Raw genomic sequence first — 13,331 nt, 5'->3', positions numbered from 1 at the left:
GTACTGTACCCAGGCCAGGTGTCTTATCACTGTTCTTTCACAGCAGTAGACACACCTGGAACAGAGATACAACACAAACAGACACATAGAACATAAGCAGTCGGCATCTCGCACGTACACGGCGACGAATCAAATGAGAATTTTATAAAACTGCAGAATGTCTCTTGCCTCAGGATTTTGCATCAGAATTCACAAATATCTGTTTTAATACAATATCTTGCAGTGTCCCATGAAGAAAACAACAGGCATCTCATTACAGCCTCACAAACAGGAGTTAACAGCAACTTTATATAATGTTAAAAATATACCAATAATAAAGGCTATTCTCAGCCGCTGTCCGTGGTGCTGATCAGACTCTGGCTCTGCTTCTATCCCTGGTGAACTATCCATGGAGAGGATTTGGCAACACATGAGAATTTGCCTGCTTGTTAATCAATTATACAGCATATTTTCACCATGTGTGTGCTCAGTCTCCATGCTGCTCAACCTTGACTTGACTCTCTGAGAGATGACTCTGTCCCCTTGTGTGGTGTCAGCCTGGTTCAGCTTTGAACCGGCGCATTTCTCAGTGTGTTTAGCACGACAGCTCTCACCCTGTTTCCAGACGTCAGCGTTGTATTTAGTTAGTCTACCCTGCCGTGTTTTCGCTAAATTCATGTCTGTCTGTGCCACTACTTGAATTATTAAAAGAGGATTTCCTGCCTCATCTGGTCTCTGAATGTGGGTCCGGGTTGTGTCACACTCCACTGCTGCTGAAATATCACTTTATTCAAAGGAATTCTAGACCAAATAACCTGTTCAGATGGTTATTTTATTGCAGTCTCTCATAGCCTCCGTCTGTGATGATCCTAAAGAGCGTAATTCTATACTTGATGCTTGTGTAATGTTCCTCCACCTCTCTGCTAAAAGAGGAAGTCTCCAACTGTGGATAAAATAACCATAAGAATAAAATCAGCTGTTTGTGACTATATATCAACAAAGTGACACTAATGATGAAGGCCGCATGCTGGAAACACATCAGTTTGACTAATAAATCCTTCTCCTCAGTGCTACATGGCCATTTCCTACATTTTGTCAGTTACTGAGGTCAGAATAACATTTCCACCATTGAACTTGTGCATTCATCTGCCACTTGTAATCCTGAGACGTCGGGTTGCAGGTTTAGTTTATCAGTGACAACTCTGTGAAAGCTGAGCACAGAGGAAGCCTTCGTTTGTAGCGGCCGACCCAAGACACAAAGGAGAATCTTCATGAGGACAACAAACAACCGGACGTCTGTGCGCCGCAGTGACCAATCCATGGGTGTGTTTCTGAGTGAAGAGGGAGGGTCCTGCCTGGCTTTCAAACAAAGTCCTATCGATCAGGCCCTATCGGAATCATCTGATAGCTAATCAATAAGCTACACTTCCTCTCAGCGAGCTGAGAGGAGGGAGAAGCTCGGCTCTCACCAGAAGAGGACCTTGATCCTTTGACCCCGCAGTCGAGGCCACACACACACACACGCACACACACACACACACACACACACACACACACACACACACACACACACACACACACACACACACACACACACACACACACACACACACACACAGTTTCTGTCTCCTTTGATTTCTCTGTCTCTTTATCTTTCTCTTAAAACAACACTGTCCAATGATATAATAACCAAACGCCTGTGCAAAGCAAATAACCAATATACATTAGAATGTTATTTTAATTAGTTGGATTTACAGTAGATTTTTTTCCCGTTCACTGAGTTTATTTCAATTTGGGCAGTAATTGTTTATGACTGACCATTTCATTTTCCATTATTGTTTTTATTTCTTCTTGTGATTAATTTCACCTCTCAAAGAATAATTATGAGAGGATTGATTTGATTATGCCTTTGTTCTGCTCCTATTGGCTCCATTGACTGAAGGAATGCCATGTTGCCATTTCAAGCGGATATATTTAATGATCACAATCAATGTTAAAGCTCTCTCTAGACTCAACTAACCCAATAAATATCTGCCAGGAGGAAATTTACCATCTAACTACAGCAGGCAATAAAGTGTTACTCTCTGTTCTGCTGCCTCCCCCCTGCTCTCTTCTCATCTCTCTCTTTTGAGGATGACACTGGGATTAAAACTGTTGATCAATTTTCATTACGTATTACTGTGGAGTCAATGAAAATATTATTTTCTTTTAATATCTCACTGCTTCGCTTGCAGACTGCATTTTTTTTTATATTGTATATGTGGGCAAAAGAAAAAATTGATAAATCCTTCCAGATTCCTTAATTAGTGCATTTTAATAGAAAAATCTGCCTGCCAAACTATTTTTTTATGTCTTGTTTGCAGATTTTTTGAATATTGTAATCCTCTGGCAACACTATGAAAACATTACAGTTTGTTTCCGGTCTGCTATTTTCTGTCTGTGTGTTTCTGAATGTGTGCAGAGGTAAACAGTGCAGTGGGGCTGCCCCTTCTCCATGCGCCGGATGCATTTCTTCTGAGACGAAACCGTGGCACTAAAATAGGCTTTCCTTTTACCGTTTGGCACACTATTAAAACAACACACTGTAAATACGATGTAAATGCTCTTTATGGCAGGAAGTATAGCATTTCAAGTAGATGAAAGTTGTGCTCGAGCTGCTGGCACATGCAACAAAGTAGACGTTTCCATCCACTGCTGTGCTTCAGCCTGCCACTACTTGTTCTTTCATAAAGAGTTTTTAGAAGCAGCATTGATAACATTTGAATCCAGATAGCTGTGATTCACTGAGCCTGTTCACTATCAAATGCACTTATTTCCCCCCGTAGATCGGCTTGTGCAATCTATAACTTTCTCTGTGTTTATTGAAGTCTCAACACGGCACCTTTGAGGAAATCCTTGCAGCCCCAAATCCCCAGTGTGTCCTCATCGCTAGACAGCATGACCTTGTAAACCCTGAGTTATTTTACTCACCCATTGTGTGAGGATAGAAAGAAAAGGGAGAGAGAGAAGGGAGGAGAGGAGGGACGGATGAGGGGGGTAGGGGAAGGAAAAAAAGAGCTCCTGCCTGTCACAGCTTTCAAACACAAAGAAAAATGAGCACTTGGGCTGAAGTACAATTATTAGCCCCTGTCTACAGATTCATCACACTATGGAGAGGAGGGGAGAGGAGGGGGGAGAGATAGAGGGAGGAGCAGAGCCAGAGGTGGAGAAGAGGAAGGTAGAGAAAGAGCTGTATATGTATCAGCAGAGCAGCACAGAAGATGGAAAGACTGTGAGGAGAAAAGAGCGAGGAAACAGAAAATAGGGCTGTTGCACTGAGAAAACTGAGAGCAGGCCGGGCAGAGTGCGAGGAGAGGCAGGCAAAGCTACTGCAGAGCTGGAAGAAAAGCAGCGGGGGAGGGAGGGAGGTTTTAGGGAAATAAAAGAGTGAGCAAAAGAGAAAGAGCGAGGCAGAGGTAAAGGAAGGTAAAATGAAATAAGAGGATTTGCCAGGCCAGTGGTTGGTGGCAGTAATAAAGCCTGCTAATCTGAGGGAGAACGCTTGACTGCTCACACACTGACTCTCTTGACGCCCCACTTTACCACCGGGCCAAGCCAAGGTCACACACACACACACACACACCAACACGCCAGTCCAAACACACACTCTTACACAGACTCATGCATGCCTCCAGTCTGTCCGATCTCTCTTTCTTTGTGAATCAAGTTTCCACCTGAGTTTCTTCTTCTAAAGGCTTTTTTTCCCCCATCATTGCTTGATACACATTTTTTCTTCCATTTTTTTTATATCTCCGTGTCACTCATCTTTTTGCTCAACATCATCTCCACCAAACACTCCCCTCAGCCATGTTGATTTTGAAATCTCATTTTTCTCTGTTTCTTAACTGGCTCCGCCGCACGGATCAATACCTATCAAAACCATTACATGAATACATCTGTCACAAGCAGATAGTAGAGTGGGGATGTAATGTGTCTGGTTAAGGCCACCATAGGGTGAAAGGAGATATGCAGTGTGTATGTGTGTGTGTGTGTGTGTGTGTGTGTGTGTGTGTGTGTGTTCTCAAAGGACAGCGAGTGTCATTTTGTGTGACCAGGTGTGTCGGGCGGAGAGAAAGGTTGTTATTGAGCCGCGGTAAATGACGCATAACCTGGTGTACCGCTTACTTAGACCCAGACCTCTGCTCTCTCTGTCTCCTTTTTTTTGTCATTTTCTGTCCGAGTGTGTGTGTGTGTGTGTGTGTTGTGAGTGTGTTGTCATGGGAATATGATTTCTTGGAGGCAGCAAGTCTGAACTAAATGTACAGTAAGAAAAAAAATATTGTGGATGCAAAACAGAGGCCCCCTGTCTGTATGAAGTGAGGTTTGTTTACATAGCTGGGGGCCACTTCTTAAAACTCAAACTGGAAGTTTACAACAAGAGTGCAAATGTGATAAGATTTGATATCTTATTCTGGGGGAAAATATAGAAGCTTCTCTATGTTTTTTCTAGACTGAACATACCGAGAGTTCAGGCTGCATAGTGACTCGGTGGTAGCGGTTAGCACTGTCGCCTCACAGCTAGAAGATCCCCGGTTCACGTCCCGGCCTGGGACCTGTGTGGAGTTTGCATGTTCTCCCTGTTCATGTGTGGGTTTTCACTGGGTTCTCCAGCTTCCTGCCACAGTCCAAACACATGCTGAGGTTAACCAGTGATTCTAAACTGTCCATAGGTGTGAATGTGAGTGTGGCTGGTTATTGACTGGTGACCTGTCCAAGATGTCCCCTACCTTCACCCTAAGTCAGCTGGGATAGACTCCAGCCCCTCATAACCCTACAGAGGATTAAGCGGTGTATAGATAATGGATAGATGGATACTCAGAGTTCTCGATTGTGAAATTTCTTACAGTTGTAGCTATGGAAAAAATCCTTTAAACCAGGAAATATCTGATCAAGACAAGAAGTATTATAACATCACTATAGATTTCCAAAGCCAGCTGTCAGTTTTTTGGCAGTTTTTAATCACCAAAAATTAAAAAATGTTAAAAACACCTAATGAAATGAACTGCTATATAGCTCAGATACATGTAAAGCCCCAATATACTCTATACTGTACTGACCTCGAGAGCACTGCAGATTGACAAAACAATAATTGTCTGTATTTTTGTGTTCTTGCATTGTGCATAATAAATTAATTCATAGGCTGTAAACAGTGCAGGTTTAGAACAAAGGTTAGGTGCTGTATCTGGTCCAGATTTGGAATGAAGATGGGGTTGTAAATGCTCACAGGGTTTAAGAATCAGACTGCAAAAATGCAAAAACTTCTATAAATTTAAACAATCTAATGTCATAATTCACATACCTTCAAATATCTGACTTTAACCCTGTGCAGTTTTCCTAATTTGAGCCACCTAAATTCAAATGATCTCAGGAAATATACATAATAAACTGTAACAGGGTGTGTTTTTTCTGCAGATTTGTTTGCTAGTTAACAGTTAAATAAGCTGGCAGATCCTGTAAAAGTATACACCTGGGGAACACCAACACTAGCCATGGTAGATAGTTTTCTGTATGACATTACAATCTAAACAGTCCAGGTTTGTTGGCAAATATCTGAAGGAATATATGAATTATGTTGTTATATTATGAAAATAACTGAAGCTTTAGCTCATTTTTCAATATCACTGATCAACTTCAGTAACTTTATAGGTCAACAACTATGTCTCTATCAACTATGCAGCATTTCAGTACTGTTTTGTTTATTTTCATGTGTTTTCTCAAGTTGTATTAACTTAAGGTCTCAGGACACAGACACCCTAATGAATCACTGATAGTAGAACAAAGATAGAGAGAAAAAGTGTGTCACATTTTCTCTAACTGAGACCAACTGGAGTTAAATGTCTTCATCTTTCTCTTTCTTTCCTGAAAGTTTTTCTCACTTTTTCTTGCACTTTTCCTCGTTTCTCGATCACTTTTCTCCCCTCATCATCCTTTAGGGTTGTCATTGGTATTTCCACACCTCACGTTGCTGACAGCAGCGACTGTGATTGATGGAGCGATGCAGATTTACATGTCACGCTGAAATAGCACAATAACCTGCACGCAGATAATCACCTCATTGAGAAACACTCTGGCCTCTCTCCACTCACAATTACTATTGTGTATTTGATCATATAACCACTCTCCAACAATGCGCTTAATGGGCTTATTGGCAGCAGACCAGAACTTGCTTGTAAATAATCCTGATGGTGTTTGATTCTAATAAATTAGGCTCATATATGCAAACACGGTAAAATCATAACAATATCCAAATGTGTGTAGGCAGAGGTGGGCTGGTGACGGGTGGAGATTTATGCTGCTCGCAATTGGCCGGCTTCATCACTCACTCAGCTATCTTCAACTTTTTTATTTGTTTAATTTCCAAATGTGATTGCTCCACCACTCCCGCTCACGCTGATAAATGCAAAGGATCATGGGTAGAGGAGAGAAAGATTAATACGTATAATTTTTTAACTGGACAATCCAAACAACCGAAAAAAAAGAGAAAGCGAAAGCAATGTGCTAAGAGCTCTGAGGAGGAATAAAAGCCACGTCTGCTGGGACATGATGTAACCGAGTGCTGTTCAGTAAATAAATGTAAGATCACACAATGCATTTTTCTCTCAGTCTCTCTCCCTAATTGGGGCTGTTTGGGTGAAAAGCCTTTTAGCCAAATAAAAAAAAAAGCCAAAACATACAGCGCTGAAAAAGCTTAGTGACCTCAGAGCTTTATTCCTATCATTTGTTTACCTGCAGAATGTGAGTTTTATGGACTATTCATTCATTTCATTCATTTATCTATAGGCGAGATGTCTTTTGGAGAATGCATATTGTTCTGCAAAAGAGGGATAAAACATAATAAGGAATTTCAAAATCCTAAAAAACTTTTTCCACAATAAGAAAATAAGAAGCAACAAATAACAGGAATAAATTAACTTAGCAATAAATACATTTAAACACAAGAATATAGGTTCAAAACTGCCAATATTTGCTATAACAGCAAAAACAACCCAGTTAATAGAAAGATGTTATATTTTTTTTTACGATGCAGACTCAAGTCTGTACCTCTGGAACAATGTAAGTGTGTGAGTTCATGAGAAGTGTGACAGTGTGTGTGTGTGTGTGTGTGTGTGTGTGTGTGTGTATGTGTGTGGACATTATAAATGGAAGGGAGAAGAGTCACCTCTCAAAAACACACTCACATACCTACGAGATTAATTACAAGTACCGTGAATCACTGTGCAATTAATTAACTCATCCTTAGTAATGAGTGTGTGTGTCTGTGTGTTTGTGTGTGTGTGTGTGTGTGTGTGTGTGTGTGTGTGTGTGTGTGTGCGTGAACTGTGCGTACTGTGTGTCACACAGACATCCCCTCCATCTCTCCACCTCTCGGCCTGTCCCCTCTCTAATTGCTTCCCTCTCTATTAAAATGCAGTCTGCTGTGACATCACTCAACCCTCTGTTAGAGCAGGCCAGGGTGGTGGGCAAACCACACACACACACACACACACACACACACACACACACACACACACACACTGAGTTTGTTTTATAGCGCATGGATTGTGTGGATTTTAGGGAAGATTTGGGACGTTGAGAGAAAACTGTGAAGATTTTGTCTCCTTGAAAGCCAGAGTCAGTGTGAGTCGAGTCCACAGAGAGCTGAGCTAAAAGAGTTCAAATCCAGCAAGAAACAACGGTGGCCCTAATGATGCATTAAATCTCCTGTGTCACCACCACTAAGCTCCTGAGGTACTTTCAAACCTGAAGTCTCTCCACCTGGTTGTTTGTGTGTTGTGTGAGTGGTGTGTTAGGAGCACCGTGTAGACCTGCAGAAGGATTGCTGTTTGTCCATGTCATATTACTTCCACAAAATTCATACTGTACCGCCGTTTATTCAAAAGATGAATTGAAATAACAACAAGCCTGAGCAATAATAATAATGCTTCAATCCTTATGCATTGGCACACTTAATTAATCAAAACTAACAAAAAGATTAGGTCCGTTTTTCAAGTACTTTTCTACTTATGGGCGAATCTAGATAAAAATCTGTGCAATTTTAATATTTCTTCTCTATCAGTATTATGAAAGAATCTGTGTAGTACCATCAATATGAGTGATATTGTTATTTTCCAGTTCTTATGTATATGCAAATTTGCCCACTGTGGGATAAAAGTTTTTCGTATTTTAACATATTTACTTGTTTAACGGTATTTTTTTTCCAAACCGTGCAGCGCGGTTCTTATATTTGCAAATTGTGTACAAGAGTTTACATTTCTCTTTTTGTTTACATCCAAATCATTATTAGTTTTTTTCTTATACTATTCTTTATATCACATATCAAATAATATATGGTCCATGAGAAAGTTAAGAAACATGGAGCAATTTACATGATAAAAATCACAGTACACAATTAAAAACATCTTTGTACCTCTAAGTCTGAAATAGAGTAAAGAAAAATGACATTACTTTTGTCATATCTGAAAATATACATGAAGAGGAAGATATTGATTCATATTTCCATATTATCTAGCCGTGTCAGGTAGCATAGCTTTCTTTAAAGCACGCTACTGTCTGTATAGTTTTGGCTGATTTTCAGTTATTGTGAGACCAGATTCAGACACACAGGATGAAAAAACATGACAATAAACTAGAAAGTGGCCTAATGTCTAACGCCCCGTTCCCACTCTCTTCCTCACATTGTCTCTCTTTCTCAGAGCTAATCTGATTGGTGCATAAATCACGCTGACATCAGCACGATGGAAGTTGGCCTACTCCTTCTCACACACACACACACACACACACACACATAAAAGCACACACACACATACACACACACACACACACACACACACACTCTGAGGCTCATCGGTGAGGTGAGAGCGGCGGCGTGCTGCACGGTGATCATGAGGACAGTGGATAACAGATCTCTCTTTTATCATTCCCTGACTTTCCCTGACATTTAAAAAGCCATTAACACCACTGAGATTCACCCTCGTGTACATTTCATATGGAAGCACGCCACCAACACACATACACGCCTGCTTGCCATTCACTCACAGCGTTTCTACACCCTCGCCGTGTGCGAGGATGATCTCAGTGATAATACAAAGCCCAAATGACACAGACAGAGCAGCGAATTATACCTTAATAAGCTTTTCACACCTGCCCCTCCTGTTCTGCAAGATTAAAGGAAAGAGACCCAGTCCACTGCTGCTGTGTTGAAAGTGTCCTAACACACAGCTACACAGCTATACACGCTCATCAGCTCCTTGTTGGAATCAATGACATTTTGGGGTATTGATATCCTTGATCAGGATGCAGCACCTCCCCTTCTGCCCCCCCCCCCCCCCCCCCCCCCCCGGATGCTGACAAATGGACAGTAAGTGTCTGTCGTCTTGGAGTGACTGCCTCTGCGAATGGTAATTATCCACCAATTCAGCCATATATACACGGATATACTGTAAACACTAACAGCATAATAGTATTTACTGCTGAGCACTGTATTAATTTATGGCCCATTATTGTAAAGCCCATCGTTACAATGCGAGGGAGCATTTATTGTAATCAGAGGACTGATAGAGACTGGAAACACTGCTAATGTATGTAATGTACGTTTGCAAGCAGTCTGCCTGACAAAACTGTTCAGTGGCTAATGCAGCAAATGACATATGGCCTCACTCTTTGTTGCTAGCATTTATTAGCAGCGAGTGGAGGCCTGAGTGCGACGCAGCTATCGACTAATTATATTCCATTGTGTCTGCATGGAAAACAAGAAACAGCCATGCTCCACAGTGATACAGTGGTCACCCCTCCACTTAATCTGCCGGATATTAACATGAAACTGAAACTGAGCGCGTGGTTCCGCTGGGCATGCAGCATGAGTCATGACTAGCAGTGATATACAGCAGATACAGATATTGAATTCAGTCATTTAAATGCATGTTATTGTAATTCTGCAGATGGCAGAGGCACTTTTGGTGATTATGGATCGGACCTTTTTAAACTCCTCTGAAAATGGCTTTAAATCTTACATCCCCGAGGGCGTACAGAGACGTTTAGAAGACAGGAGACATGTTTGCATTTTGAAAATCATGAGAGGGAAAAGAGAGGAGAAGACAAAGTCAGAGAGGGCTTCAGGGGAGGGTTGACTCCTGGTTTAAGGCAGTCGGGGTCACGGGTGTGAAATAACTGGCGTATTCAAAGATAAAAGGGAGAAAAATTATAAGAGGGAAGAGTTGGGTCGTTAAAATATTCCAGCAGATCTAATATCAAGGCGAGAGGCAAAAATAGTGGAACTTTGAAGAGAGAAAGGTTCGATGCACTGTCTGTAAAACACACTCCTGGAGCAGTACATTTTTTATTCTGCATGTGTGCTCATGAGAAGGTGCAGCAGAAGGAGGTTTTTTTGTTTCTTAACTTTAGGGCAGCTAAGGCTTGGGGTATGTATTGGAAACAACTGCTGGATTCTGGCTAAATACTGAGTGAAAGAAAGGAGGAGGAGGAGGTGAAGGAGGAAAGGATCTAAGCAAAGAAAGTCCCATTCTCTGTATCATCTGCTACAAAGGTCTGTTCAGCAGAAGATATGACGCTGACGGAGGCTGACTTGCTCTTAGCTGCACTTTTAATGCTGCGGGCCAAACAGCCTGCGACTCTAGATAGTAGGTGTATTTACTCACATCTGTTTTTATCGTGTGCGAGAAAGTTTGGCATTAATTCACATCTCTGTTATTAGAGTTTCCACTCACGCTGATAGGCGAGCGTGTTTATCTTCGCTCATGAACAGAATGAGCTCAAAGACTGAAGACGCTTGATGCGTTGTTTATCATTCCTTCTCCACTTGAGTTCAGTTTTGTCTATCATCCTCCTGTATCATTTTGTATTCAGCACAGTGTTGTACAGTAGTGTCTGGTCTCTGTTGTGCTTGTGTTGCAGAGGAGTGGGTCTCACCCCGTGTCCATCACTCTGTAAGCCAGGCAGGCAGCCAGACAACCTCCCACTAGAGAGAAATGGATGAATGGTGGGATTTGGATGAGATGCATAACAAGAGTCCTGCTATGACTCAGAGCATCGATGCTACGTCAAAAGTGGATTTGAAAATTGTTCAGAGAGGAGAGAAGAGCAAAGAGGAGTCAGATTTTACGAAGACATAATCACGGATGGCTATGAGAGAGAAGTGAGTGAGCAGGTCAGAGGTGGAGAGAAACCCGGTGAGTTATGGGAAAGGCAGAGTGAGTGAGAAGGAAGAGAGAGAGAGAGAGAGAGAGAGAGAGAGAGAGCAGCGAGACAGACAGGATGAGTTATAGACCTGGAGAGAGAGAGAGAGCTTTCACACATGGAGACAGCCTGGTGATTTAGGGCTAAAGGACACTGAGACAAGCTCTGCTGCGAAAGGTGATAGACCTAAAGAGGTGTAACAGATCCACTGCAACACTACAGCGTCGACTGTGTCAGCACTGGAGCATGTGCGCCTCCCCTCTTATCTTATCTACGCGAGCATTCATGCACCGCATGTTATGAAGACGAGTGCATCACAAGAGCACTTCACTGTGAGATGGAGACACTTTCAGATGAGAGCAGTAAGCATGTGTTTATCTTGTGCATCAGGAGGAAATGATAATGTGCGCATACCACGAGCGATAAAAAAAACAAGTGACAACTGAAATTTACACTGAAAATACCTACAATTCCTTGAAATAAACAAGAAAATAATGGCTTATCTAATAAAGCAGTTTTTCTGATGTGGTTCTCTAATTGGCTGGACAACATACTTCTAAGTGTTAATTCAAACTGAACTGGGCAGCACAAAAGCATTGGGTTTGGGTTGGAAATATCTGGCCAAACGGAGACAGCAAAGTCTGGATACCTTGAATTTTATTCACCAGCATAAGTCAAGCCTCAGAAACTGTACACATCCATATGTAGATTCATCTGTACATGCAGTGTTCAAGGTGTACAATCTTTATTATAACTCTGTTTTCAGTCTTACTTTTGTATTTCTCGTCTTGCATCTTTCATGCCTAAGTTGTATCCAGTTGCTATAATGTGGAAATATCTCCAGTGAGGGCTCAATAAAGTTTATCTTATCTTATGCCCTGAACCTATCAGTTCTTCTGACCCCAAGCCAAAGTTATAGTCACATTTATATTTACATTGAGCTACCATGCAAAGTACAACCTAACACAGTAAGGAAAGAAACTTGTGTTGTAGGACTTGCAATCTTTAAAATTACATACATGCTTCACATTCAACAGAATCGTACCACTTCTTCCAATCTTCCAACACAGCCACAAGATGTCGTTGCCACGTAAATATAAAAGGCGTTTAAGGCATGATGAGTGTTTTTCTGCTGAGGACAGTAGTGAAAAATACAGCTTTGAATTCACCAGAGCACATGCTCAGTAGCAACACTGCCTGCTTATAAACACCACTACAGCTGAGTAAACCGCTCGCATTTCTATCAGCGTGTGTGTGTCGGTACAGAGACACGCTTTAATAGCTGCAGGTATTTGTATGGCAGCACGGTCGTGTCTATATTTGGGCGGTGTGAGGCGGTCACTAATCCATCTGACCTTCTGGCTCATTTGCATGCGCCAGCCCCCCCCTGACTGAGAGATGCCATGACCTTTATTAGCTAATTAAGAAACATAACAGAAATAAACCTGACAGAATGGGAATGGACATGCGCACACACACATAAAGACATATACACAGTCTCTCAGCGTGGCTGCTGGCAGAATGAGGATGGGGAGAAAAGGGAGCAGACAGGGGGCAGACCGGGGAAAAAAAGAGACGAGTAGAGAGAAATTTGGCATTCATCAAATGGACACAACCACACATCCACATACAACTGTAATACTCTCTCCATGCAGGAAGAGCTAGCACACACACACTCTCTCAATCATAACACTCGTCAGCAGACATTCAAGCATTATAGTATTATAGAAGTAGTTTCTCTTAATCACATACTGAGCTCCTTTAAATCTTTGTGTGCCGGAATAAGAGAAGTAAATCTCCCTTTCTCTGCTGTCTGCTGCCACTTAAGTGTAGTCGGCCTCTTGTTCTCTCCTCCCTCTCTCACTAAGGACTCATAATAAGCTGTTGGACCCCTCAGGCTATATGAGGAGGTGTGTGTGTGTGTGTGTGTGTGTGTGTGTGTGTGTGTGTGTGTGTGTGTGTGTGTGTGTGTGTGTGTTTCCTCACACTGCAGACAGACAGCAGCGACACTAAAAAGAGTGTAGAATTCCAAACACATGCGCAGCAGAACATACGGACAAATTTCATGACATGAATATTTAAGCACAAATATCTACATCTGTGCACATAAAATGCAAAGA

General features: G+C 41.8%; 1 protein-coding gene across 1 annotated transcript in view; it reads right to left on the bottom strand.

The window, feature by feature from the left end:
• The window catches only part of LOC111583219 (transcription factor Maf), a 46,368-nt gene that overhangs the window by 813 nt on the left and 32,224 nt on the right, over positions 1-13,331 (bottom strand). The gene's annotated exons all lie outside the window — the stretch shown is intronic.

Source organism: Amphiprion ocellaris, chromosome 3 (genome assembly GCF_022539595.1).
Source record: "Amphiprion ocellaris isolate individual 3 ecotype Okinawa chromosome 3, ASM2253959v1, whole genome shotgun sequence".
Taxonomy (NCBI): Eukaryota; Metazoa; Chordata; class Actinopteri; family Pomacentridae; genus Amphiprion; species Amphiprion ocellaris.
The sequence above is the reverse complement of the archived record's forward strand: the minus strand, read 5'-3'. Positions and strand labels throughout refer to the sequence as shown.